The sequence below is a fragment of the Giraffa tippelskirchi genome, chromosome 8 (assembly GCF_054371585.1).
Source record: "Giraffa tippelskirchi isolate mGirTip1 chromosome 8, T2T-mGirTip1v1.2.pri, whole genome shotgun sequence".
NCBI lineage: Eukaryota > Metazoa > Chordata > Mammalia > Artiodactyla > Giraffidae > Giraffa > Giraffa tippelskirchi.
The window spans coordinates 124,381,977-124,403,665 of NC_137282.1; positions in this window are offsets into that span (position 1 = coordinate 124,381,977).

Genomic DNA, 21,689 nt, shown 5'->3' on the forward strand with positions numbered 1-21,689 from the left:
CATCGATTAAACAAGATTGGGGCACCCATCTCCTTGGGTTGTTATGAGGATTAAATGACATAAGAAGTGAAAATTGCTTAGTTCAGCACCCGGAATGGAATGTGTACAGAAAGAAGATACTTTAAAGACAAGCGCGCCTGGCCTTGTTTCTCATTCCCAGCGCTGTTAATTTCACTTCCTACTTTCTATTTTCGGCAGTCTGGAGAAGAAAGTCTGCGACTTTCCAGCAATCCTGGATTTTATGGATATTGTCTCATCTCAGAGGGTTTCAAGGCTCATAAACCTGCTTCTTCCGCGGCTCGAGGCTGGCGCCGCCGGCACTTTAGGGGCGGTCTGGCGCGTCCCGGCCCACCGTCCGCGGTTGGGGATCAGCCTTCCGGGGCCCCTCTGGTTACGGGCTGATGATGAGTGCCTCGTTTCAAACCTAGGTTTTCTCCTTCCTTTCCCTCTGAGGGAAGCCCTTCCTCGCATCCTTGTAAGCTTCCTCCCGACTCCTCGGGTTCAAGGTGGTTCTTTCTCCTCCCAGCATCCCAGCCCCCTGGCGGGGGTGGGTGGTGGGGCAGGGGGGCGGGCTGAAGTGCGCCCCGCCCATCGCCCCGCCTCGATTCAGGCGCCGCCCTCACTGCTGTGGGGCCGGGGGTGCTGGAGGGCGCCCAGCGGTAACCCCTCTCCCGGCCCGGCCGAGGCAGGACGGTCTAACTACCTAGCCCACCTCCTCCCAGGAGCAGGCACCTGGTTGGTGCTTTCTGGCCCACGTGAAAGCTCCGCTTGCCCGGCTCATTCAGCCCCTCATTCAATCAGGGACTTCACATGAAGTGCTGAGGATACGAGATGACTAAGGATGGATTCCTGCTTTCAAAAAACTCAGTCTTTAATGCCACCCCTCAAAATATTTAAGCAGCTGGTGTGGTGGATACGGGCTTCTCAGCCTGCCAATGCAGGAGACGTGGGTTCTGTCCCTGGGCTGGGAAGATCACCTGGAGAAGGAATGGCTACTCACTCCAGCACTCCTGCCTGGAGAGTTCTATGGACAGAAGAGCCTGGTGGGCTACAGTCCATGGGTGGCAAAGACTGAGCGACTAACACACATGATAAACCATAACGAAAAAGAATATTTTTAAAAAGAATGTATAGGAATTTCCATGGTGGTCCCGTGGCTAAGACTTCTTGTTCCTAATGCAGAGGCCTAGGTTCCATGCCTGGTCAGGGAACTGGATCCCACATACCATAACAGAAGGTTCTGCATGCCACTACAAAGAGCCAACACAGCCAAATAAATAAACATTAAAAAAAAATTTTTTCTTTAAAAAGAAGGTATATATAACTGAATCACTTTGCTATACATCAGTAATTAACAGCATTATAAATCAAATATACTTCAATTAAAAATTTAAAAAATCAAATATGTCAGCGTTTATAAAGTAAGGAACAGAATCAGGATCAAAGAAATTTAAGGGGCAAAGTTTGATTTTTAAAAGGACTGGCCCCATTTCAAGGATTTTCCTCTTAAATTGTTTATAAAACAGGAACCATCCTTGTTTTTATTTTCAGATTACATATTTGGTACCACGTGTTGAGAGGGTCACAGGATGCTGGGGCATCCCTTGGAGGCCATGCTGAATGCAGCATCGTACCAACAAAGCCCTGCCTTAGAACCAAGTCCACGCCACTTCTGGAGACAGGTCCCTAAAAGTGACTGTGGGACTTTCTCTTCTCTCCACAACTAGCAAAGGAACATCACTTTGAAAAAAACTCTGCAATTGGTACATCAGTCAGCAGTGAAATGTATACTTCTCAAATATTCCAAGGCTATACACCAACTCAAAAAAAAACAAACCATGTAATAATAAAAGTTTTAATTAAACAGGTATTGTAAGCCTTTTTAGTTTTTGCTAAATGATGGATGTGCTTTTGTATCTCGTAATCTTACTTTGTATTTCCTTAATTACTAAAGATTTCAGCATCTTTCTTTTTTTTATGCTTATTGGCCACTTTTCTTTTTTTTTTAATAAAGGTCTGATCAAGTCTTTTTAGGGCTTCCCAAGTGGCTCTATTGGCACTTCATGGCAAATAGATGGGGAAACAATGGAAACAGTGGCAGATTTTATATTCTTGGGCTCCAAAATCACTGTGGATGGTGACTGCAGCCATGAAATTAAAAGACACTTGCTCCTTGGAAGAAAAGCTATGACAAACCTGGGCAGCATATTAAAAAGCAGAGACATTACTTTCCAACAAAGGTCTGTCTAGTCAAAGCTATGGTTTTTCCAGTAGTCATGTATGGTTGTGCGAATTGGACCATAAAGAAGGCTGAGCTCCGAAGAACTGATGCTTTTGAACTGTGGTGTTGGAGAAGACTCTTGAGAGTCCCTAGGACTGCAAGGAGATCCAACCAGTCAATCCTAAAGACAATCAGTCCTGAAAATTCATTGAAAGGACTGATGCTGAAGCTGAAACTCCAATACTTTGGCCACCTGATGCGAAGAACTAGCTCCTTGGAAAGGCCCTGATGCTGGGAAAGATTGAAGGCAGGAGAAGAAGAGGACGACAGAGGATGAGACGGTTGGATGGCATCTCTGACTCAATGGATGTGGGTTTGGGTAAACTCAGGGAGATGGTGAAGGACAGGGAGGCCTGGCGTGCTGCGGTCCGTGGGTCTCAGAGAGCCGGACATGACTGAGCGACTGAACAGCAAGGTGGCCCTAGCGGTAACGCAGTTTCCCTGGTGGCTCAGCTGGTAAAGAATCCGCCCATATTGCAGGAGGCATCAGTTAGATTCCTGGGTCGGGAAGACCCCCTGGAGAAGGGATAGGCTACCCACTCCAGGATTCTTAGGCTTCCCTGATGGCTCAGTGGGTAAAGAATCCACTTGCAATGCAGGAGACCTGGGTTTGATCCCTGGATCTGAAAGATCCCCTGGAGAAGGAAATGACAACCCACTCCTGTATTCTTGCCTGGGAAATCCCATCAACAGAGGAGTTTGGTGGGCTACAGTCCATGGGGTCGCAGAAGAGTCAGATACGACTTAGTGACTTAACAATAACAACAAATTATTTACTCTTTAACTTATTGGAGCTCTTTACATATTCTGGATTCCCGTTCTTTATTACATGAATTGCAATTGTCTTTTCTCATTTGTGGCTTCTCTTCTCTTTTTCTTTTTGGTTTCATATAGAAATTCTTTACTTTAACATAGTCTAATTCATCAGTTTTTCCCTTTATGGTTATGCTTTTATGTGAATTTTTAGATGAATCCTTCTTCCTAGATCATAAGCATATTCTCTTATATTGTCTTCTAAAACACTTATAGGTTTGCTTTTCATCCTTGGATTAAAAATCCTTAGATTTTTAGTGTACCTGGAATTAATTCTGAGTTTGGTGTGGGGTAGAGGTTCATTTTAAGTTATTTTTATGTGAATCCATTCTTCCCTACACTATTTACTAAAACATTCACCTTTTCTCAATTCTCTGCAGTACCACCTCTGATATCAGTCGTTCATACGTGTGGATCTGTATCTATGGCCGCTTGTCTCTGTACCAGTTCAACATTGTCTGCATTTTGTAGCTTCATGAAAAGTCTTGATATCTGATAGGCCAACTGTCCTCTCATTGTTTTTCTTCTCAAATGACGTGGTTAGAGCTGGGCTTTAATCTTTATAAAATAACTATTTGATTCGATATTTATCTAATAAAAATAGATATTTTTCTACAACCTTTCTTTAGCCAAAAATAGGTTATACATTTTTAAAAAATCTGTGCTTTACCGATCATGTGGACTTTGCGTGTCACATTCAGTTCCAAAAGAAGTTGATGTTCATTATGCGAAGAGTAGCTGAGCAGAGACCTAACGCTCTGCTCAAACATTAGGGTTGAGTGCCTGGCCCATCTTATCCTCAGTAAGAAGTGTATAAAGCACGATATTGACTTTAAAAATAGTCACAACCTGAATGTTGAGAGTTACGTTTTATTCAGTGGGGATTTTTAGGACTTCAAGCCCAGGAGACAGCATATCAAGTAACCCTGAGAGAACTGCTCCCAGGAGACCAGGGGAGGAATCAGGTTTTTTAGAAGTTTGTTACAAAGGGCAGGTAGTCTGAACATCAAAAGCATTTTTATGAATTAAAGAAAACCAGATACCTCAAGTTAAGGAATTTAACATTTTTCTATATATGGGAAGTTGCAAGAGTCTGGGCTCACTGAATTCATTCCTTTCACATGCATCTCAGCTATCTGGGGCCAGTATCCTGTGATTTTTCACATCCTGAGTTCCTCAGTGCTCACCTTAGGGAGTGGCAGCAGCTGATGGCTGCTAGATCACACAGGTATTCTTCTCCTTCCTGAGTGCCCTGGAGGGCTGGAATCGCTGATGACGGTGACATCCCTGTTTACTGCTATGGCAAGAAATATTCCACTTCTTAATAAGTAGAAATGTTTGCATCCATCTTGTGGCGTAAAGTATATCTGAAGACGGGAGGATGGAAGGAGGTCGTGGGGCTGGCGCTGGTACTGGAGGTGACATGCCACCAGCTCCTGCAGCATTTCTTCAGCTCGGGCTGGCTGAAAGGGACAGAAGAGAAAACTGAGGGGAGGGGACTCAAAGGACACCCTTCAGTTTGGCATCCCTCTCAGTCTGGGAATGAGGACAGAGAAGGGGAAGAGCTGGGAGGTGGCAAGCGATGGCTGGGGATGGTAGAAACCGGCAAAGCAAACCTATGGTGGGAAGGTAGCATGCAGTCCATCATCAGAGAGCCCAAGAGGGCCAGACACCCTCTGTCTGCATCTCCCCACCCCTGCCCAGTGCTGTGCAGGGGCCAGAGCTCACAGGACAGCTCCTGCAGCTAGCAGGTGGCAGTGATTCTCCTAGACATCACCTAGCAACTGCTCAGAACAAAGATGCAGAAGGCAGCTGGTTATTTCTCCCTTCCTTTCTCCTCCAGTTTGTTCCATCAGCTGTGTTAGACAGGATGGTGGCCAATCCTTGCCATCATGGAGTTACATTCATAGCCTGATGATGGGCCCCAAACAAGTGAACTGAAAGAACAAGGTACCTGACTTACTTGGGGGTGTGCCTCAGAAAACCTTTTTGAAAAAATTACATTTCAGCTAACCTGAAATACATCCTCCCCCACAAGCCATTTTCCTCCAGGTGCTATCCCTTTTCAGTGAGTCATTTCATCCTGGCATCACCATCTTTGTCTGCACATCGCAACCTGGCCTACTCTGGCCAAGACCCCTTCCTAAGACCTGCTGTTCTCCTCTGTTCAAGGCTGAGAGTCATGCTACCACTCCCCAAAGGGCACCACTGTTTGAGTCCCTGTCTAAGCAATCCTGTGCAAAAGAGCCGGGGTGGGCTTTTACCACTGGATATCTGGACACTGGCCTGAATGCCAAACCTACTGTAGATGTCCTGCAGGTAAGACCATCTCTTTCTCCTGGAAGCTAGGGAAGTGGGTGTAGTCTTGGAGGACAAGTCTCTGGCTGCAGGAGGACATGCAATCAGTACCAAAGGCAGTGCAGTCTCTGCAAGCCTTCAGCATAGCCTTCAGGGCTTCCCGAGGTGCTCACAGGAGCTCCGGCCATTATGTTTGTTCTCTTCTAGCTCCTCCCCACCTGCCCTGGCAACGCTGTCTCCCCCACCCCCAGCCAAGCTCGTGTGGCTTCCAGGCATCTAGAGACCTGATGCCCACTACAGTGGCTGATTCCAGAAAGGCCACAGCTATGCAACGGGAATACCGTGATACAACTGCCTCCCTGCCGCCTCCTTCTCCTCCTTCTGAGAACGTGTGTGTGTGTGGGTGCCGCATCCGACACGGAGAGGTGGGTGAGACAGGATCCTTGCTTTCATCAGGCAGGCATGACTCAGTCTTAGCCTCTAGCTCTACACACGCTCGCCGTCTGCACTCCCTCTGCCCCCGTTCTCTCTGGAACAGCTCACATGCTTCACTACCATCCTTGCACTGACACAGCCTGTAGTGAGTGGGTTGAATGGTGCCCTGCAAAAGATGCCTCCACATGCCAACCCCAGAAACCGACGAATGGTAACTAATTTGGGGGGGAAAAAAGGGTGTTTGCAGATGTATTAAGAATCTTGAGATTGTCCTGGATTATTGGGTGATCTCTGAATCCAATGGTGAGTGTCCTGAGAGACACATGAGAGACACAGGCAGAAGAAAGGGCCTTGTGGGGACTTCTCTGGGGGTTCAGTGGTTAAGAATCCCCCTGCCAATGCAGGGGACACAGGCTCCATCCCTGGTCTGGGAAGATCTCATGTGCAGGGCAACTAAGCCTGCGCCCCACAACTACTGAGCCTGAGTACCCTAGAACCCACGCTCTGTAACTAAAGAGGAGCCCCTGCTCACCCCGACTAGAGGAAGCTGGTGCACAGTCACAAAGACCCAGCGCAGCCAAAAATAAATTTAAAGAAAAGAAAGAAAGACTAGATGGCCGTGTGAAGGAGGAGGAGGAGAATGGAACTCTACAGCCACAAACCAAGGAACATCTGGAGCCTCCAGGTGCAGAAGGAGGCAAAGGGAGATCCCTTAGAGCCTCTGCAGGAGCCAGCCCTGCTGGCACCTTGGTCTTGGGCATCTGGCCTCCAGATGGTAATGATAAATTCCCATTGTTTTAAGACACCAGCTGGTAGTGATCTGTCATGGTGGCCCCAGGGAACTAATACACTACCCTTCAACAAAGCCGGACCCCAGTCCACGTACTGCTCTGAGCCGCCCAATGGCAGCGCTTGGGGGTGAGCGTTCCAGCCTCCAGACGCTCCCTTCACTCTGCTTCCCGTCTCTGCAGGACACTTGCAGGTCTTTCATGCTGGGTCCCTCATTCCTCACCCTGACTTCTAAATGCTGGAGGCCCTCAGCTCAGCTTTCACGCATCCCTTCGGTGAGAGACTTCCCTGGTGGTCCAGTGGCTAAGACTCTGCACTCCCAATGCAGGAGGCCAGGGTTTGATGCTTGGTCATGGAATTAGATCCCACATGCTGCAACAAAGATCTGGCACAGCCAAATAAATAGTATAAATAATATTTTTAAAATCCCCTTGGTGAAAGCACCCAGTCCATGACTCTAAACCATCTGCACAACAACTCTTCCGAACTTACCTCGGCAGGAACTTGACTTGGCACAAAGTAGAGGCTCAAAAACTACTTGTGGGGAGTAACCTGGTGGCTTAGTGGTTAGGATTCTGGGCTTTCACTACCATTGCTCGGGTTCAATCCCTGGTCAGGGGACTAAGACTTTGCAAGACTGTACGTATTGCAGCAAAAAATAAATAAATAAAAAATCCAAAAAATAAACAAAGCTGAAAAAAAAGAAAAATCCTTGAAGAGTGGGTCTTTTCACATAAATCGCCATTTTTATGTGTTTACCACATTCACTTTGAAAGCACTTTTAGATATCCTGTCTTGCTCTTCTCTGACAAGCCCTTGGGCACCAGCCCTTTAGCGATTTTGTGGGAGAACCCAGGTGGTGGGATCATCCACATGTGGCCTGCTGACCCCGAACCCCCTCTAGGAAGGTTCAGCTCCGCTGATGAGGCTCTTCTAGGACTTCTCTGCAGAAGGAACCAGTCAAGCGTGACCTCACCTTTGGATCATTAAGGCTGCTAAGAGGCTTTCTCTACAGCACGAGGTGGCAAAGTCTGACCTGTGGGCCATCTGGCTTGCCGCCCGTTCCTGCAGTTTTCCTGGAACGCGGCCACATTCATCCGTGTACTGACTGTCTGGCGGCTCCCACTCTCCAATGGCGGCGCCCACAGGCCTAGCGCGCTCGCTCGCTGGCCCTTTACTGAGCTTGCTGGCCTGCTCTGGGACAGATGAGCCACAGTGAAGGCTTTCCACTCCTTGTTCTGTCTGTCCTTCCGTCTCCGACATCAGTTCTTGGTTAGAGGAAGGTTCAATGTTCTTCCGCTTCCCTGCTAATCACCCTTGTGGGATTTGAACTCATGAGAGACGTGACTCCTGCTGTGTCAGTGAAGGTCTCCATGATAACTGACGACCTTCCCACCCTCCTCCCTCCTGGCCGATGCCTCTCCCCAGAGTGGAGTCTTGGATGATCCAGCAGGCGGGTGTCCGTCCATGTCTGCTCGCCCAGGATTCCCTCCTGGTGGACTCTTTGATGGGCCCCGAGAGTCCAGTTTTGGCTGAGGGCTTTTCTACACCATTCTTAAGACTTCCTTATAGTATAAATTCTCTGATGGGCAATGCCATGGGGTCGATCCCCAAAGGGCTTTCCCTACTCACTATGCGTGCAAGGCTTTCGTCAGAGTGAACACTCAGAAAAACAAAGCATTGGGAGCTTTTGCACTCAGGGGGCTTCTGTCTCCTGTGAACTCTGCGGTGACCAGAGCTTAACATGATACACATGATAGCTCTTCCACACTTGTGATGTGCACGTGGCCTACTTGGGGTGTGAACGTGGGTATGTGATGAGATGTGATCTCTCTCCGAAATCTCTCCTACACTATTTATGTTCTGTTCAGCTTCTCTCTCATGTGGACTGTTTGACCAACAATTAAAGCGATCTCCTGAGGAAAGGCCTTCCTGGCAGATATATTCCTTCCCAGAAGGCTGAGCAGCAAAGAAGTGATGCTTTTGAACTGTGGTGCTGGAGAAGACTCTTGAGAGTTCCTTAGATCAAAGCAGTCAATCCTAAAGGAAATCAACCCTGAATCTTCATTGGAAGGACTGATGCTGAAGCTGAAACTCGAATACTTTGGCCACCTGATGCGAAGAACTGACTCCTTGGAAAAGACCCTGATGCTGGGAAAGATAGAAGGTGGGAGGAGAAGAGGGTGACGGAGGATTAGATGGTTGGATGGCATCATTGACTCAATGGATATAAGTTTGAACAAACTCTGGGAGATAGTGAAGGACAGGGAAGCCTGGTGAGCGGCAGTCCATGGGGTCGCAAAGAGTTGGACACGACTGAGTGACTGAACAATAATCCTGTGTGCTTGTTGATGAGAAGAAAGGCCCTCATGTCTGAGAAGGTTCTTGCACACTTGTGACACCCGTGGAGCTTTCTCTATTGTGAAGCACGGATGGGCAGCTTGAGCGGTGGCTTTTGATGCTTTCTCCACACCCTCAGCGCTCAGACTTGTCCCCATGCAGTGTAGGCTGGGGACCAGGCCTAAGGCTCTGGCACAGTACTCGTGCTCTCAGGCCTTCCCTCTGCCGGGGACCATCACAGCACTAGCCTGAAAGCATTCCCCACACGGCTGCAGGTGTGGTTTCCCTCTGGCGGATTGTAAGAACACATGTCTGTTTCTCAGTGCTTTCTCACACCCCTCACATCTACAGGACTCTCTGCCAGTGGAAGTCCTCCGGGCTGCAGGAACGGGTGCAAGCAAACCTCTCTCCACTGAAGCTCCTCTGCCAGGCAGCAAGAGGTGACTTCCTAGTGGATCCCTTACTGTACACACTGTACTTGCAGAATCCTTTCTTCTAAGACCATTTGTGGTTCCTTGGGATCCATGAGATTCTACAAAATTAGTTCTCTGGGGCCTAACTTTTAGGGGTCCTCCCAATGCCTTCCCTCCATACCTTGTGTCCTCAGAAACACCCTGCCTTATTAAATTGATTCCTGGTCTGCTCTCACCATCTGACAAATAACACGTGACTTGATCCTGATCCTGAGCAAAAATCAACCTGAGAAGAACAGAATAATCAAGTACAACCAAGAGAGAATGACAGCTTCAGCACGCATCTTCACAACCCTGACTAGTAAGGACAGGGAATGGGGCCAAAATGGAAACCTCCAACCTCCAGACAGAGTGTAGTGGTGCTACGCGAAGAATAAGAGGGAGGAGACAGGACAGGATGAAACACATGGGGAAGAAACAGGGATGTTAGCGGATGTGCAGAAATCAAGTCCACCCCCAGCAGGAAAGGAGACTGGCTGGGAGCCAAAGGTCCTTGGCGTCTTCACCACCTGCAGACTGACCAGGCCTCAGGCCGCTGTCCCCTCTGCGCAGGCAGCTAAACCCGAGGAGGGGAACGCATGGCGAGCTGTGTCTGTGGAGGTGTCCGTCAGATTCCCACCTGCTGGCTTAGAGACCTGATCGGAGACAGACTCATCTAAATTAGCACTCCACGCTGGGTTCCTCAACATTGTAAATGGCACAAGGGAAGGAGCTGCCACAAGGTGGGGGGGGGGCTAGCAGACTCCCCCCTCACCTGTGAGTGAGGCTTTCCGTCCTCAGCTGCCTGCACGTGTAGCACCCAGGGTGCTTCCCCTTCTCCCAGGAGGAGGATCAGTTTAGGTTGGAAAAAAATGAAATTCCATTGCCGGAGTCCAGCTCCAGCAGGTCCAGGGGTTCCCTCAGGATGGACGGCGTCGGCGATACGAATGAGAGAGAAGACACAGCGAGTCTCAGTGTTTCCAAGTGTCTCCCAACTTTATTATTTTTAAGACAGCTTTATATTTTTTGTGGTATATAGAAACAAATGTAAAGCATAGAGTCATACCAATTCAGCTTAGTGGGCATACCAATTTAGCTTAAATGGGCATATGAATTCAGCTTAATGGGCCTATCAGTTCAGCTTAATAAGCCAGCAGTTTTGACCTTCATCGAAACCGTTTGCATGTTTTTAGTTACCAAAAAGCCTCATTTTGTTTACATCATCTTCTGGCCTGGGAGCCTGCTAACATCTTGTGACTCTCCATTGATAAGGGTTGATCAGTCAGAACACTTTTGTATCAGGCACAGCAGGAAAGAATTCATCAATAGAAAGTGTCAAGGTAAAACCTGTTTTCGGTAATTTACTCTACACCTTGAGCTTAACAGAAAAGAATGTGGTCCCATAAAGTCATAGAAGAGCAAGCTGAAGGTCAGCTCTAAGTAAGAATCATCAGTTAAATCTACAATTGTCTTATTATTTGTATTAAAGCCAAACTTTTGTAAATTTTTAACTATTATGCTTTCATTATATAGGCTAAATACGTTAAGAGTAAAGACATAGTGAGTAAATATAGACTAAGTAACAGTTTCATAAAGCAATATTTCTTATATTTCCTAACAAGCCTTTTTTCCTGCGAAGGGTTTTGTGCCCATAGGGGCTTTCTGTGCGGAGGCTCTCAATGCTGTTTTATTATTAAGGAGCAGTCATGTATATTAGCTCTAAAGGCACAGGCTTATTTATTAAACAAACTAATATGTTAGCAAAAGGAATTTAGATCAGCATACTCTATATCCCAGATAATTTTATTTAGGGTGCTACCATTCAGGGGCCTTGTTGATTTGAGGTTTCAGAATGATCTATTTTAGAAAGGAATCAGGAAAGGCCTTTTGCCTAAGTCATAGAAAATAAGAAGAGGTTTTTTATAGTAAACATCAGAAAGACAGATATCTTTAAGGTGAGCGCTGAGGCAGCCTTCCGAGAATCCCTGAGGCCTGAGAAGCCGTGCTCAATCATTCCTCTTTCCCATGACTCTGTCATGGGTGGGATCTCGTGGGCTGGCTCCCAGCATTCCATTCATAGCACTGAAAACAGGAACGGGGAGATAACTGATCATAACCAGCCTTAACCCTTCTGTCAATGGGAACCTGATGTGTCTGGAGGAGCCAACAGAAGTAAGACTCCCAGGGGCAGGGTCTTCAATACAAAGGCTGATGACATGAGTGCCAGGGAGGTGAGAGCAGACTCAGCACAGGAAAGCTGCCCACTGCCAGTGAGGAAAATCTCAGAACTGAACATGAGGGAGCAGCAGAAATAGCCCACCTCCATCAGAAGGGACCATACCGCTTGCAAGGATTCAGAAACTAAAACCAGCTAAACCGACACTTCAGACCACATCACTGACACATGGGTGGCAGCAAAGGCTTGGTTAGCAAGGGATGAACTGAGTCAGACCACGTTGCCCTGAGTCTCCATAACATCCTAATGGAGATTCTTCTCAGAGGGGTCAGTGCCCGTCCTCATGAGTGGAGGGTTATGGCCACGGCCTCATTTCCTCAAAGATGATCCTGAAGCACGTGGTTTCTTCCGTGCCAGGGGATTGATGCCTGAGGGGCACACCCAGATGCAGCAGAGTAAGGGGAGGCACTGAGTCTTGTGCTTATGTCTGATGAGCAAGAAGAACTCGGCTACAGAAAGCCTGGGCTCATGTCTAGGAAGACTCTTCCACAGAGAGGGCCATGGTCAGATCTGTGCGGTCAGCAAACGTCCCAGCAAAGGAAGGTCACGGCAAAAATTCTGTTTTCCTTCTCTATTCTCAACACTTCTGGTCACCAGGTGTGTGATGGGGTGGGGGTGGAGTGGGGTGTTCCTGCGTCAAGCAGTTCTCACCCCACAATTTATCTCAGTTCTGACACTGCCTCTACTTGGGACAGGTCAAGGGCTCTGTCCCAGAAGACTGCCTCCTCTTCCAACACCAGTCTCAAGTCCAAGCTCTCTGTCATCGGCGCTTCCCATTGAATAGCGATAAACCTGAGCTTCCCACGAACCCCGCCTCAGGTTGGGTTAATTTGCTTGAGCAGTTCTTGGAACTCAGAAAAGCAGTAAAGAGCCTTAAAAGATCAGAGAGAAGATACACAGGCAGAGCGCAGGCGCTTCTGCCCCGCGTAGACCTCAGCCGAGCCACCCTCCCGGCACGTGGGTGCATTCTTGTTCACCAGCCCCGAAGAGCTCATCACGTCTCACTGTCCAAGAGTTTTGAATGAGGCCTAAAATCCAGCACCACCCCCTTCTCAGAGATGTGACTGAAGGCTCCAGTCCTCTAACCACGCGGCCTTTCTGGGATCTAGCCTCATCCTGAGGCCACCTAGGGACCCCACCCTAAGTCACCTCATTAGCATAAACTCCAGTATGCTCAAAAGGGGCTCCTTCAAGCTAACAGAAGATACTCCTATCAATCAGGAAATTCCAGGGGCTTGGGGATTTCTCTGCTAGGAACCGGGCACAAAAGCCAAATATATTCTAACCGCAGGCAGGAATGCAAACCTTGTTTGAGTGGCATGGCAGGGTTTGGGGTAAAAAACCCCAGAGACAAAGCTTCCCAGACCCAAGTGCTAGGGTGGGAGCTGCCATGACCAGAGGGTGAGTACTCTGGGGTCACGACTGGCAGAGGCAAAAGTTTGGATGAAACCAAAAAAAAAGCGCTGCTTTGTACACCGACCAACTCCCATGTCCAGGGAGGGGTCACACGCACAAAGCAGAAATATTTACGGGGGTGAGGGTGGGGGTGGGGGGAAGGAGTGTGCACAGCCCCACTGTTCCGAACCTGCACCCAAACCGACTTCAGAAACCAAACTCTGAGGGTGACCACGCATCCCACCTCCCTCAAGGGGGAGTAAGACAGGCTTCACTCTTTAAGAATTTTAAAATCTACCTGTATACGCCCTAATCAGCCTCACTTGGACACTAAACAAGTAAACAAAAGTATCACAAAGGATAAATCTCTATTGGTCAAATAGATACAGCACATCTACATAGTGAAATACCACGCATTATGAAGAGAATGAGGCAGATCTCTACAGATACAGCATATCTACATGGTGAAACACCCTGCATTATGAAGAGAATGAGGCGGATTTCTATGGAAAGACTTGGAATGTTCTCATGATGCAGGAAGTTGCTGCAAGTGGAAAAGCAAGGTTCAAGTTGGTCCTTCTGCAAAATATATATTCATACATAAAATCTGGACGAATTTATTCTAAACTCCTGAAAAAAAGGATTGAGAGAAGTATTCACTTTCAACATTTTTTTTTTTTAAAACACAAAGAACCTGTACTATTTTCATGGAGATTCTCCGGCGGTCCAGTAGGTAGAACTTGGCGTTTTCACTGCTGAAGGCTCAGGTTCAGTATCTGGTTGAGGAACTAAGATTCCACAAGCCACATGGCTTGGCAAAATTTAAAAAAAAAGAAGCACCTGTATTACTATCATTAAAAAAAAAGTTTTGTTTCAAATACTTTTATTGTAGTAAAATAAAAACATTGGGATTTCCCTGGTGGTCCAGTGGCTAAGACTCCGAGCTCCCAACGCAGAGGGCCCAGGGTATGGTCCCTGGTCAGGAAACTAGACCCCACGTGCTATAACAAATGACCCAGTGCAGCCAAATAAATAATAAATATTTTTGAAAATGTTTAAAAATATAACATGAAATATATTTACTTTTTTTTTTTTTTTTTTAGATTCTGTGTTGTTTATTACTGTCCAAATACATGAAGTTCTGATGAAATAAAATCATATGGTACAGATAAAAACAGGCCATGAGAGCCCATATATTTACTTTTTAAACGGCAGCAAAGATTGATTTTTTTCACTCATGTCACGTGAGGGCTGTAATTGGCTATGGCTTTGCCCCATGGCACCCAGGCCGAGAGAACAATCTCAAAGAAGGCTTTCTCATGGTTGAACCCAAGCAGTGATCACTCTTTTTTTAAAAGTTGTGGCAAAATGTATTTACCATTTTAATGATGTGTAAGTGTACAGTTCAGTGGCATCGGGAGCATTCGCACTGCTATAGAACCATCACCACCATCCGAACTCTATAGAATTTTTTTCATCTTCCCAAACTGAAACTCCTTACTCATTAAGCAATAACTCCTCATCCCTTTTGCTTCTTGAAACTGATTGGGTGTCATTTGGGGGGGCTTTGAAGAGCTCCAGTACCATAGTCCTTTATGTCTCAGGGCAGAAAAGAAGTAAGTGAGCGGCAGAGTCGTAGATAAGAAGTGATTTATTAGAATAGGACACTGGTGAGGCTTACAAGCTGGCTGGTAGAACTTACTGGGCTACAGTTTTGTAATCAAAGGAAAAGTGGAGTGGAGGAGAAGAACTTCTTTGCCTTTCTTGAGTAGATATCATGCTTCCATCATCAGCTCCTCCTCCAGATTGGGCAGGGAAATTTTCTTGTCCCTACATGATTAAGCTAGATCCACAAATTATTGTTTTTTAGTGTATGCAGGGAGCGTGTCCTAGGATCATTAACTTACTGAGCTCACTGGGCAGCATGTAGGTCTCATATCACCAATGTTTTATTGTTTTGGTGCATATCTCATGCTTCTGTCACACGGTTTTGTTGCTAAGCAAGCCTGTATGGTTTTGTGGTTAAGCAGACCTGATTTCTTGAGTAATCATTAACTTATAGGGGTATCCCATATTTTTTCTACTTACAATCCCCTAGTGAGATTAACTAATCTTAATCACCTATTTGTCCCTGTCATTCTGAGTCCCTGGTAACCACCATTCTGTTGCAGGAAGGGGGACCCCTTCCAGGGCCTGAAACTGGGCTCTTGTCTAACACTCGGAAATGAATTGTCCGAGGAGACACATGAGCTGACAAAGCAAGAGACTTCATCGGAAAGGGGCGCCCGGGCAGAGAGCGGTGGGGTAAGGGGGCCCAGGAGGACTGCTGTGCCACTGGCTCGCAGTCTCGGGTGTCATGGTGACAGGGTTAGTTCCCAGGTTGTCTTCAGCCAGTCATTCTGAGTCAGAGTCCTTCCTGGTGGTGCACGCCTTGTTCAGCTGAGATGGATGCCAGAGAGGAGGATTCTGGGAGGTGGCTGGACATATGGTGTCTCCTTTAGACTTTTCCCGAACTCTTCCAGCTGGTGGTGGCTTATTAGTTCCGTGTTCCTTACCAGGATCTCCTGTTGTAAAGCAACTCATGCAAATGGTTACTAGGGTGTCTGGCTAGGGTGGGTGGGTGGAAGCCTGTGTGCTTCCCCTAACGATTGTATGTTCTGTCTCAAAAAATTTGATTCCTCTAGGTACCTCATATCAGTTCAGTTCAGTTGCTCAGTCGTGTCCGCCTCTTTGTGACCCCATGAATTGCAGCACGCCAGGCCTCCCTGTCCATCTCCAACTCCCGGAGTCTACCCAAACCCATGTCCATCGAGTCGGTGATGCCATCCAGCCATCTCATCCTTTGTCATCCCCTTCTCCTCTTGCCCCCAATCCTTCCCAGCATCAGGGTCTTTTCAAATGAGTCAACTCTTCTCATGAGATGGCCAAAGTATTGGAGTTTCAGCTTCAACATCAGTCCTTCCAATGAACACCCAGGACTGATCTCCTTTAGGATGGACTGGCTGGATCTCCTTGCAGTCCAAGGGACTCTCAAGAGTCTTCTCCAACACCACAGTTCAAAAGAATCAATTCTTCAGCACTCTGCTTTCTTCACCGTCCAACTCTCACATCCATACATGACCACTGGAAAAACCATAGCCTTGACTAGACGGACCTTTGTTGGCAAAGTAATGTCTCTGCTTTTTAATATGCTATCCAGGTTCATCATAACTTTCCTTCCAAGGAGTAAGCGTCTTTTAATTTCATGGCCTCATATAAGTGGAATCAAACAGGATTTGTCCTTTTGTGATTGTCTTATTTCAAGAGCATAATGTCCTCAAGGTTCATCCATGTTGTAGCATGTATCACAATTTCCTTCATTTTTAAGCCCAAATAACGTTCCATTTTTTTTGTTTGTTTGTTTATACATATATATATCACATTGTTTATCCAGTCATCTATTGACTACCTGGGTTGCTTTCACCTTTTGGCTATTGTTAAAATGATGTTATGAACATGGGTGTGCAATTCTCTACTGGAACCCCTGTTTTCAGTTCTTTTGGGTATCTACCAAGAAGTAGAATTGCTGGATCATATGGTAGTTCTATCTTTAATTTTTTAGAAGAACTGCCATACCATTTTCCACAGCAGCTGCACTAGCCCTGCACAGGGTTCCAATTTCTCCACAGCCTCGCCACCATTAGCTATTTTCTGTTTTTTTCATAATAGCCATCCTAATGGATGTGAAGTGGTATCTCATTGTGGTTTTGATTTGCATTCCCCTAATGATTAGTGATGTTTAGCTTCTTTTCATGTGCTTATTAGTTATTTGCATATCTTCTTTTGGAGAAATGTTTATTGGAGTCCTTTATCCATTTTTTTAATGGAGCTTTTTTGTTGTTGAATTGTTGGAGTACTTTATATGTTCTGAATATCTTTCAATTTTTAAAAACTTCTTAAAAAGAGTTTTGCATGGAAAATTTAACTGCAGCAGTAAACATTCTGCCATTCTAATTTCATTTACCAGGTCTTTCTCTCTTTTTTTGGCATGTGGGATCTTAGTTCCCTAATGAGAGACTGAACCTGTGCCTCCTGCATTGGAAGTGCGGTGCCTCAACCACTGGACCACTGGGGTGGTCCCCATCTACCAGATCTTGGTGACTGAGAATATCTCAAAAAGATTTCCTACAGCTGGATCAGGATCTTGGAGATTTTTTTTTTTGCTCTTTATATTGACCTAGTGATAAACCTACAAAGTATTAGATCTTCATATCTGGAGTTAAAACAGCATCACAGGAAATTCCCTGGTGGTCCAGTGGTTAGGACTCCATGCTTCCACTGTCGGGGGCACATGTTCAATCCCTGGTCAGGGAACTAAAATCCTGGGAGCTGTGAGATGCCGTGAAAAAAAATAGAATAAATAAAGCATCCAGGTGAGTTTTAAAAAAGAAAAATAACATTACAGGCTGAATGTAAAAGGAAAGCATATAAGCAAAGTCTAGCAGGAGAGCTGGTCTCTCTTAGCTCATCTTGGCCCCTCCTAAAGGCCACTTTTTTCACAAATCAGAATAGGAAACCATAGGAAAGAGACTTTGTTGCCAGGGAGAGTGCCAAGGTCCATCACTTCATAATATTACAGTTATTTTGGTTTCATGGAAAACATCCTTGGGAAAATATTTCTAGAGTGGAAAGGCAGTGGAAATTGCACTTTCTACCAAAAATGAACTGCAACTATTAATGGGACAAATTTTTTTAAGTTTCCAATGTGATCTGAGTCACCTACTGATACCACTCTCTCCTTTCACACTAACAGAAACACATTGCATTCAGGGCGAGCAAGTGCTCGCCTAACAAGACCACATCTGGGACTTTCCCGGCGGTCCGGTGGTTAGGAATCCACCTGCCAATGCAGCGGACCTGGGTTTGCTCGTGCAACACAGCTGCTGCAACCTACATGTGCTGGAGCCCGCGCTCCACAGAGCCCCCGCAGTGAGCAGCCCGCACACCGCAGCTGGAGGGCAGCCCCTGCTGCGAGCAGAAACTAAGTACATAAATAAATAAATCATTTTTTAAAATAAAAAGACCATATCTCCCAGTCTCGCTCGTGTCAGAGCTGGTTCCAGGGTATGGTTCTGGCCATGGAATGAAAGCAGGCGTCACCGGACACAACTTGTGCGGAAAGCTCTTCAAAGCTTTTGAAACGTGATACTTTGTTAGAAATACAGAATCCTAGGGAAAATGCTGGCTCTTCACCTGGAAACCGTCTACTTATATAGAAGGAAGACAAACGCCTGTGTACTAGTCAACAAAGGTATGGATGAGGAGTCCCTGACATCCACGGTCTTTGATGTAGCTTGGAAGGCTACAGTGTAGACAGTCTTATCCAAACAGGTATTTAACAGGCTACCACCTGGCTTGCTGACCCTGCTTATTAAGGTCAAAGCCCCCTTTCTGAATTCAGTGATATAGTTTGATTTCCCACATACTTTCTTAGAGGGAAAAGATGTGTGACCAACTTGCAGAAATAGTCTTGTTTGCTTGCCAGATATATTTCTCATTGTAAATCTGCAAGTTGGTTAACTATAACAGCTTGGAAGTTACATAAATGTCCAACAATAGGGAATCAGTTAAGAACAAAATTCATTATAGTGCATATATATAAGGCAATGCAGGCATTAAAAAACATGACGTAAAAGAGTAGATACTGCCATGGGAAAATGTTCACGAATGGGGATGTTTAGAAAATCAGGTTATAAAACAGATGTACCAAATGATCCCAGCTATGTTTAAAAATATATATACTCAGGGAGGAAAAAACCTGGTAGAACCTTACTAAACATGGGGTTATGTCTCGGGGTGCAGTTAGAGATGATTCGTGTCATTTTGTAATTTTATAAATTTATGTCTTTGTTTATTTTCCACATTTTCTGTCATGAACAAGAATTACTTCTACAATCGGAAAAGAAGCAATGATGTTTTTAAAAATTATCACTTGGATGACTTTAGGCAAGATAATCAACCTCCCCGTGCCAATTATTTTAACTGTAAAATAGGGATAAAAGCACTCCCCCCTTAAGGTTACCCAGACAGGTAAATGCTTCACTTACAGCAGCCCAGGCAGGCGGGCATTGCTCAGCGATGGTTAGAGGGTAGCGCCGAAATGAACACAGCGTAGTTTTGCGGATATGCCAGTCTATCTCACCTGGGGGGACCCAGCTTGTCAAACCGGCCAAGAGACCAGCAGGCTTCTCCCGCCTGTGAACAAAAGGTAACAAAGACAGAAAAGGGAGCTTGGAGCTGAACTGACAAATTCGCAGTTCTTTAGGCTGTAAAGGTGAATGTGAGTGAAGCAGCTGGAATTGGACAAATAGGTGGGGGGTTATGGCTCCCTGGAGACGGGGGACTGCCCAGAAGTACCTCAATTCAATTTACTTATTGATTGATTGGTTGATGTATAGTTGATTTACAATGGTGTGTTATAATTCAACTCATTTTACTTCTTCATTTCTGTGAATTAACCCACTTACTGGCTGCGCGGGGTCACTGCCGCTGCTCGCAGGCTTTCTCCAGCTGCAGTGAGCTGGATCTACCCTTGGTTGTAGAGCTCAGGTTTCTCATCACAGTGGTTTCTCTTGTGGAGCATGGGCTTTAGGGCACTGGGGCTTCAGTGGTTTTGGCGCATGGGCTTAGCCCTGTGGCATGTGGGATCCTCCTGGACCAGGAATCGAACCTGGGTCCCCTGCATTGGCAGGCATATTCTTTACCAAAACTGTCTACTTAGGTGGCAGAAAGAGTTCTCTTCAAAGCACTGGGTCTTAAGTAAATAACTCGGAAAACCTATTTCAAAGTCTGAGTGCACACAAGTTTGGGATCTCCCTCTCTGGACACCCTGGACAGAAAGGAAAGGCAGCAGAGATGAATTGATCTCTGACTCTCAGTCTCTTGGTCCCTCCTGAGATTCCTGACCCCATACCAGCCTGGGGGAGGGCAGGAGAGGGTCTGAGCAGAAGCTCTACATGGACTCAGCGGGTCAAGGGCCACCCCATGAGCCAGCCTCTGCTCCCCTTTCCTCACTAGACCCCAGGGGTTATGGGTCAGCCACTGGCTCAAAACCCACTGGTCCAGCAGTGACAGAAGAGGTCATGATTACAGACCTAAAGAGCTTATGAGTGGCTGGGATCAGCTGGGGCTTAAGATTGATGTGTGTTCTACCTGACAAGAATCCGCCACATTTGACAGATGGAAAACAGGATTCCATTGCATCCCCACGTTCCGTTTGATAATTTTCCTATTCAGCCCTTTTCCTTTCTTGGTTGTGAAGTTTGAGCTTCCCAGATTTGCCTCTTTTCCCTACTCCTGTCCTAACTACCAGAACTAGCGCAGAATTGCAAGTCTGACTTTGCTGGTGAAATAGTCTCAGCAAGGGGAAAAAGTTTCTCTGTTCTCCTATAGCTGCTGAAAAGCAAATACTATTCAGTATTGTAAAGCTGCTCTTGCCAAGGTTATTGTTAAGTAGTTTTTCAAGACCCCTGGACTTCAGAGATTGTTACTATTACTATATCCTGGGAAAGTGATCTTTAACTTTTAAAGTCTCTGCTTCTGATTGGTTACTTAATAATTTGTAGTCCTGAAGTCTCTAGTTAAACAGATATACAAGGTTTTCTGGAAGGTGTGATTTTTCATTCTTAAGCCAGATAATGGTCAGTGTTGGCAACCTCCTCTACTCATAAGACCGTGGAGACACAAATTAATAAAAACAATGACTTTATTGGATTTAGCTGTTAAACAAAAGTCTAGTCACTTTTTAAAAATATTTGTTTTTACTTATTTATTTGGCTGCTCCAGGTCTCAGTTGCGGCACACAGAATCTTTGATCTTCCAGCTGTGGCACATGGAATCTTTAGCTGCAGCGTGCAAACTGTTAGTTGGGGCTTGTGGAATCTAGTTCTCTGACCAGGGATCGAACCCAGGCCCCCTGCACTGGGAGTGGGAGTCTTAGTGACTGGGCCACCAGGGAAGTCCCGGAAGTCTAATCAATGTAAGTCTAATGTTTAGGTTAACCTTATCAGCAATAAAGCTACAACTGTTAAATGTCTAGTGGTTGAAGTTGTCCTTTCACCTTTAGGAAACCTGTGGAGAGTGTGAACCCAAGTTGTCTCTCTCGCACAGGAGCACATCTGTTCTGCACTACGGCCAGGGCCAATTCCTCAGCAACCAGGAGCGCCTTAAACAGCCGTGGGCTCTTGATCCTCCACGAAGCCAGGGAAGGTCTCCATCTTCAAAGGCCAAAACAGCCTTTCCTGTTGAGAGAACTCTCCAGTCCTCTTCCCATTCCCCTGGAAACAGGATTTCGGTTACTGGTCAGAGATTGACGTCAGGCTGCGGCAGTGAGAGTGACAAATCCTAATCAGGAGACCACAAGGGACCAGTGGCCAGTGACAAGGCCGTGACCCATCAACTGTGTAGAAATGAATTTTCACAGGGGTGGAAAGTACGGGTAGATAGACACGTGGGTCGGCTAAGAGAGAAAGAGACATGCCCTCATGGCTGTTTGAATCACTTCTATGGGGCATTTCTTCCAGGTTTCTTTTGGCCGATCATCTTGCTTTGCCTGGTTCTGAGTCCATATTTGGCATATCTCAGGGGCCTTCCGTATGTGCACACTCATCTC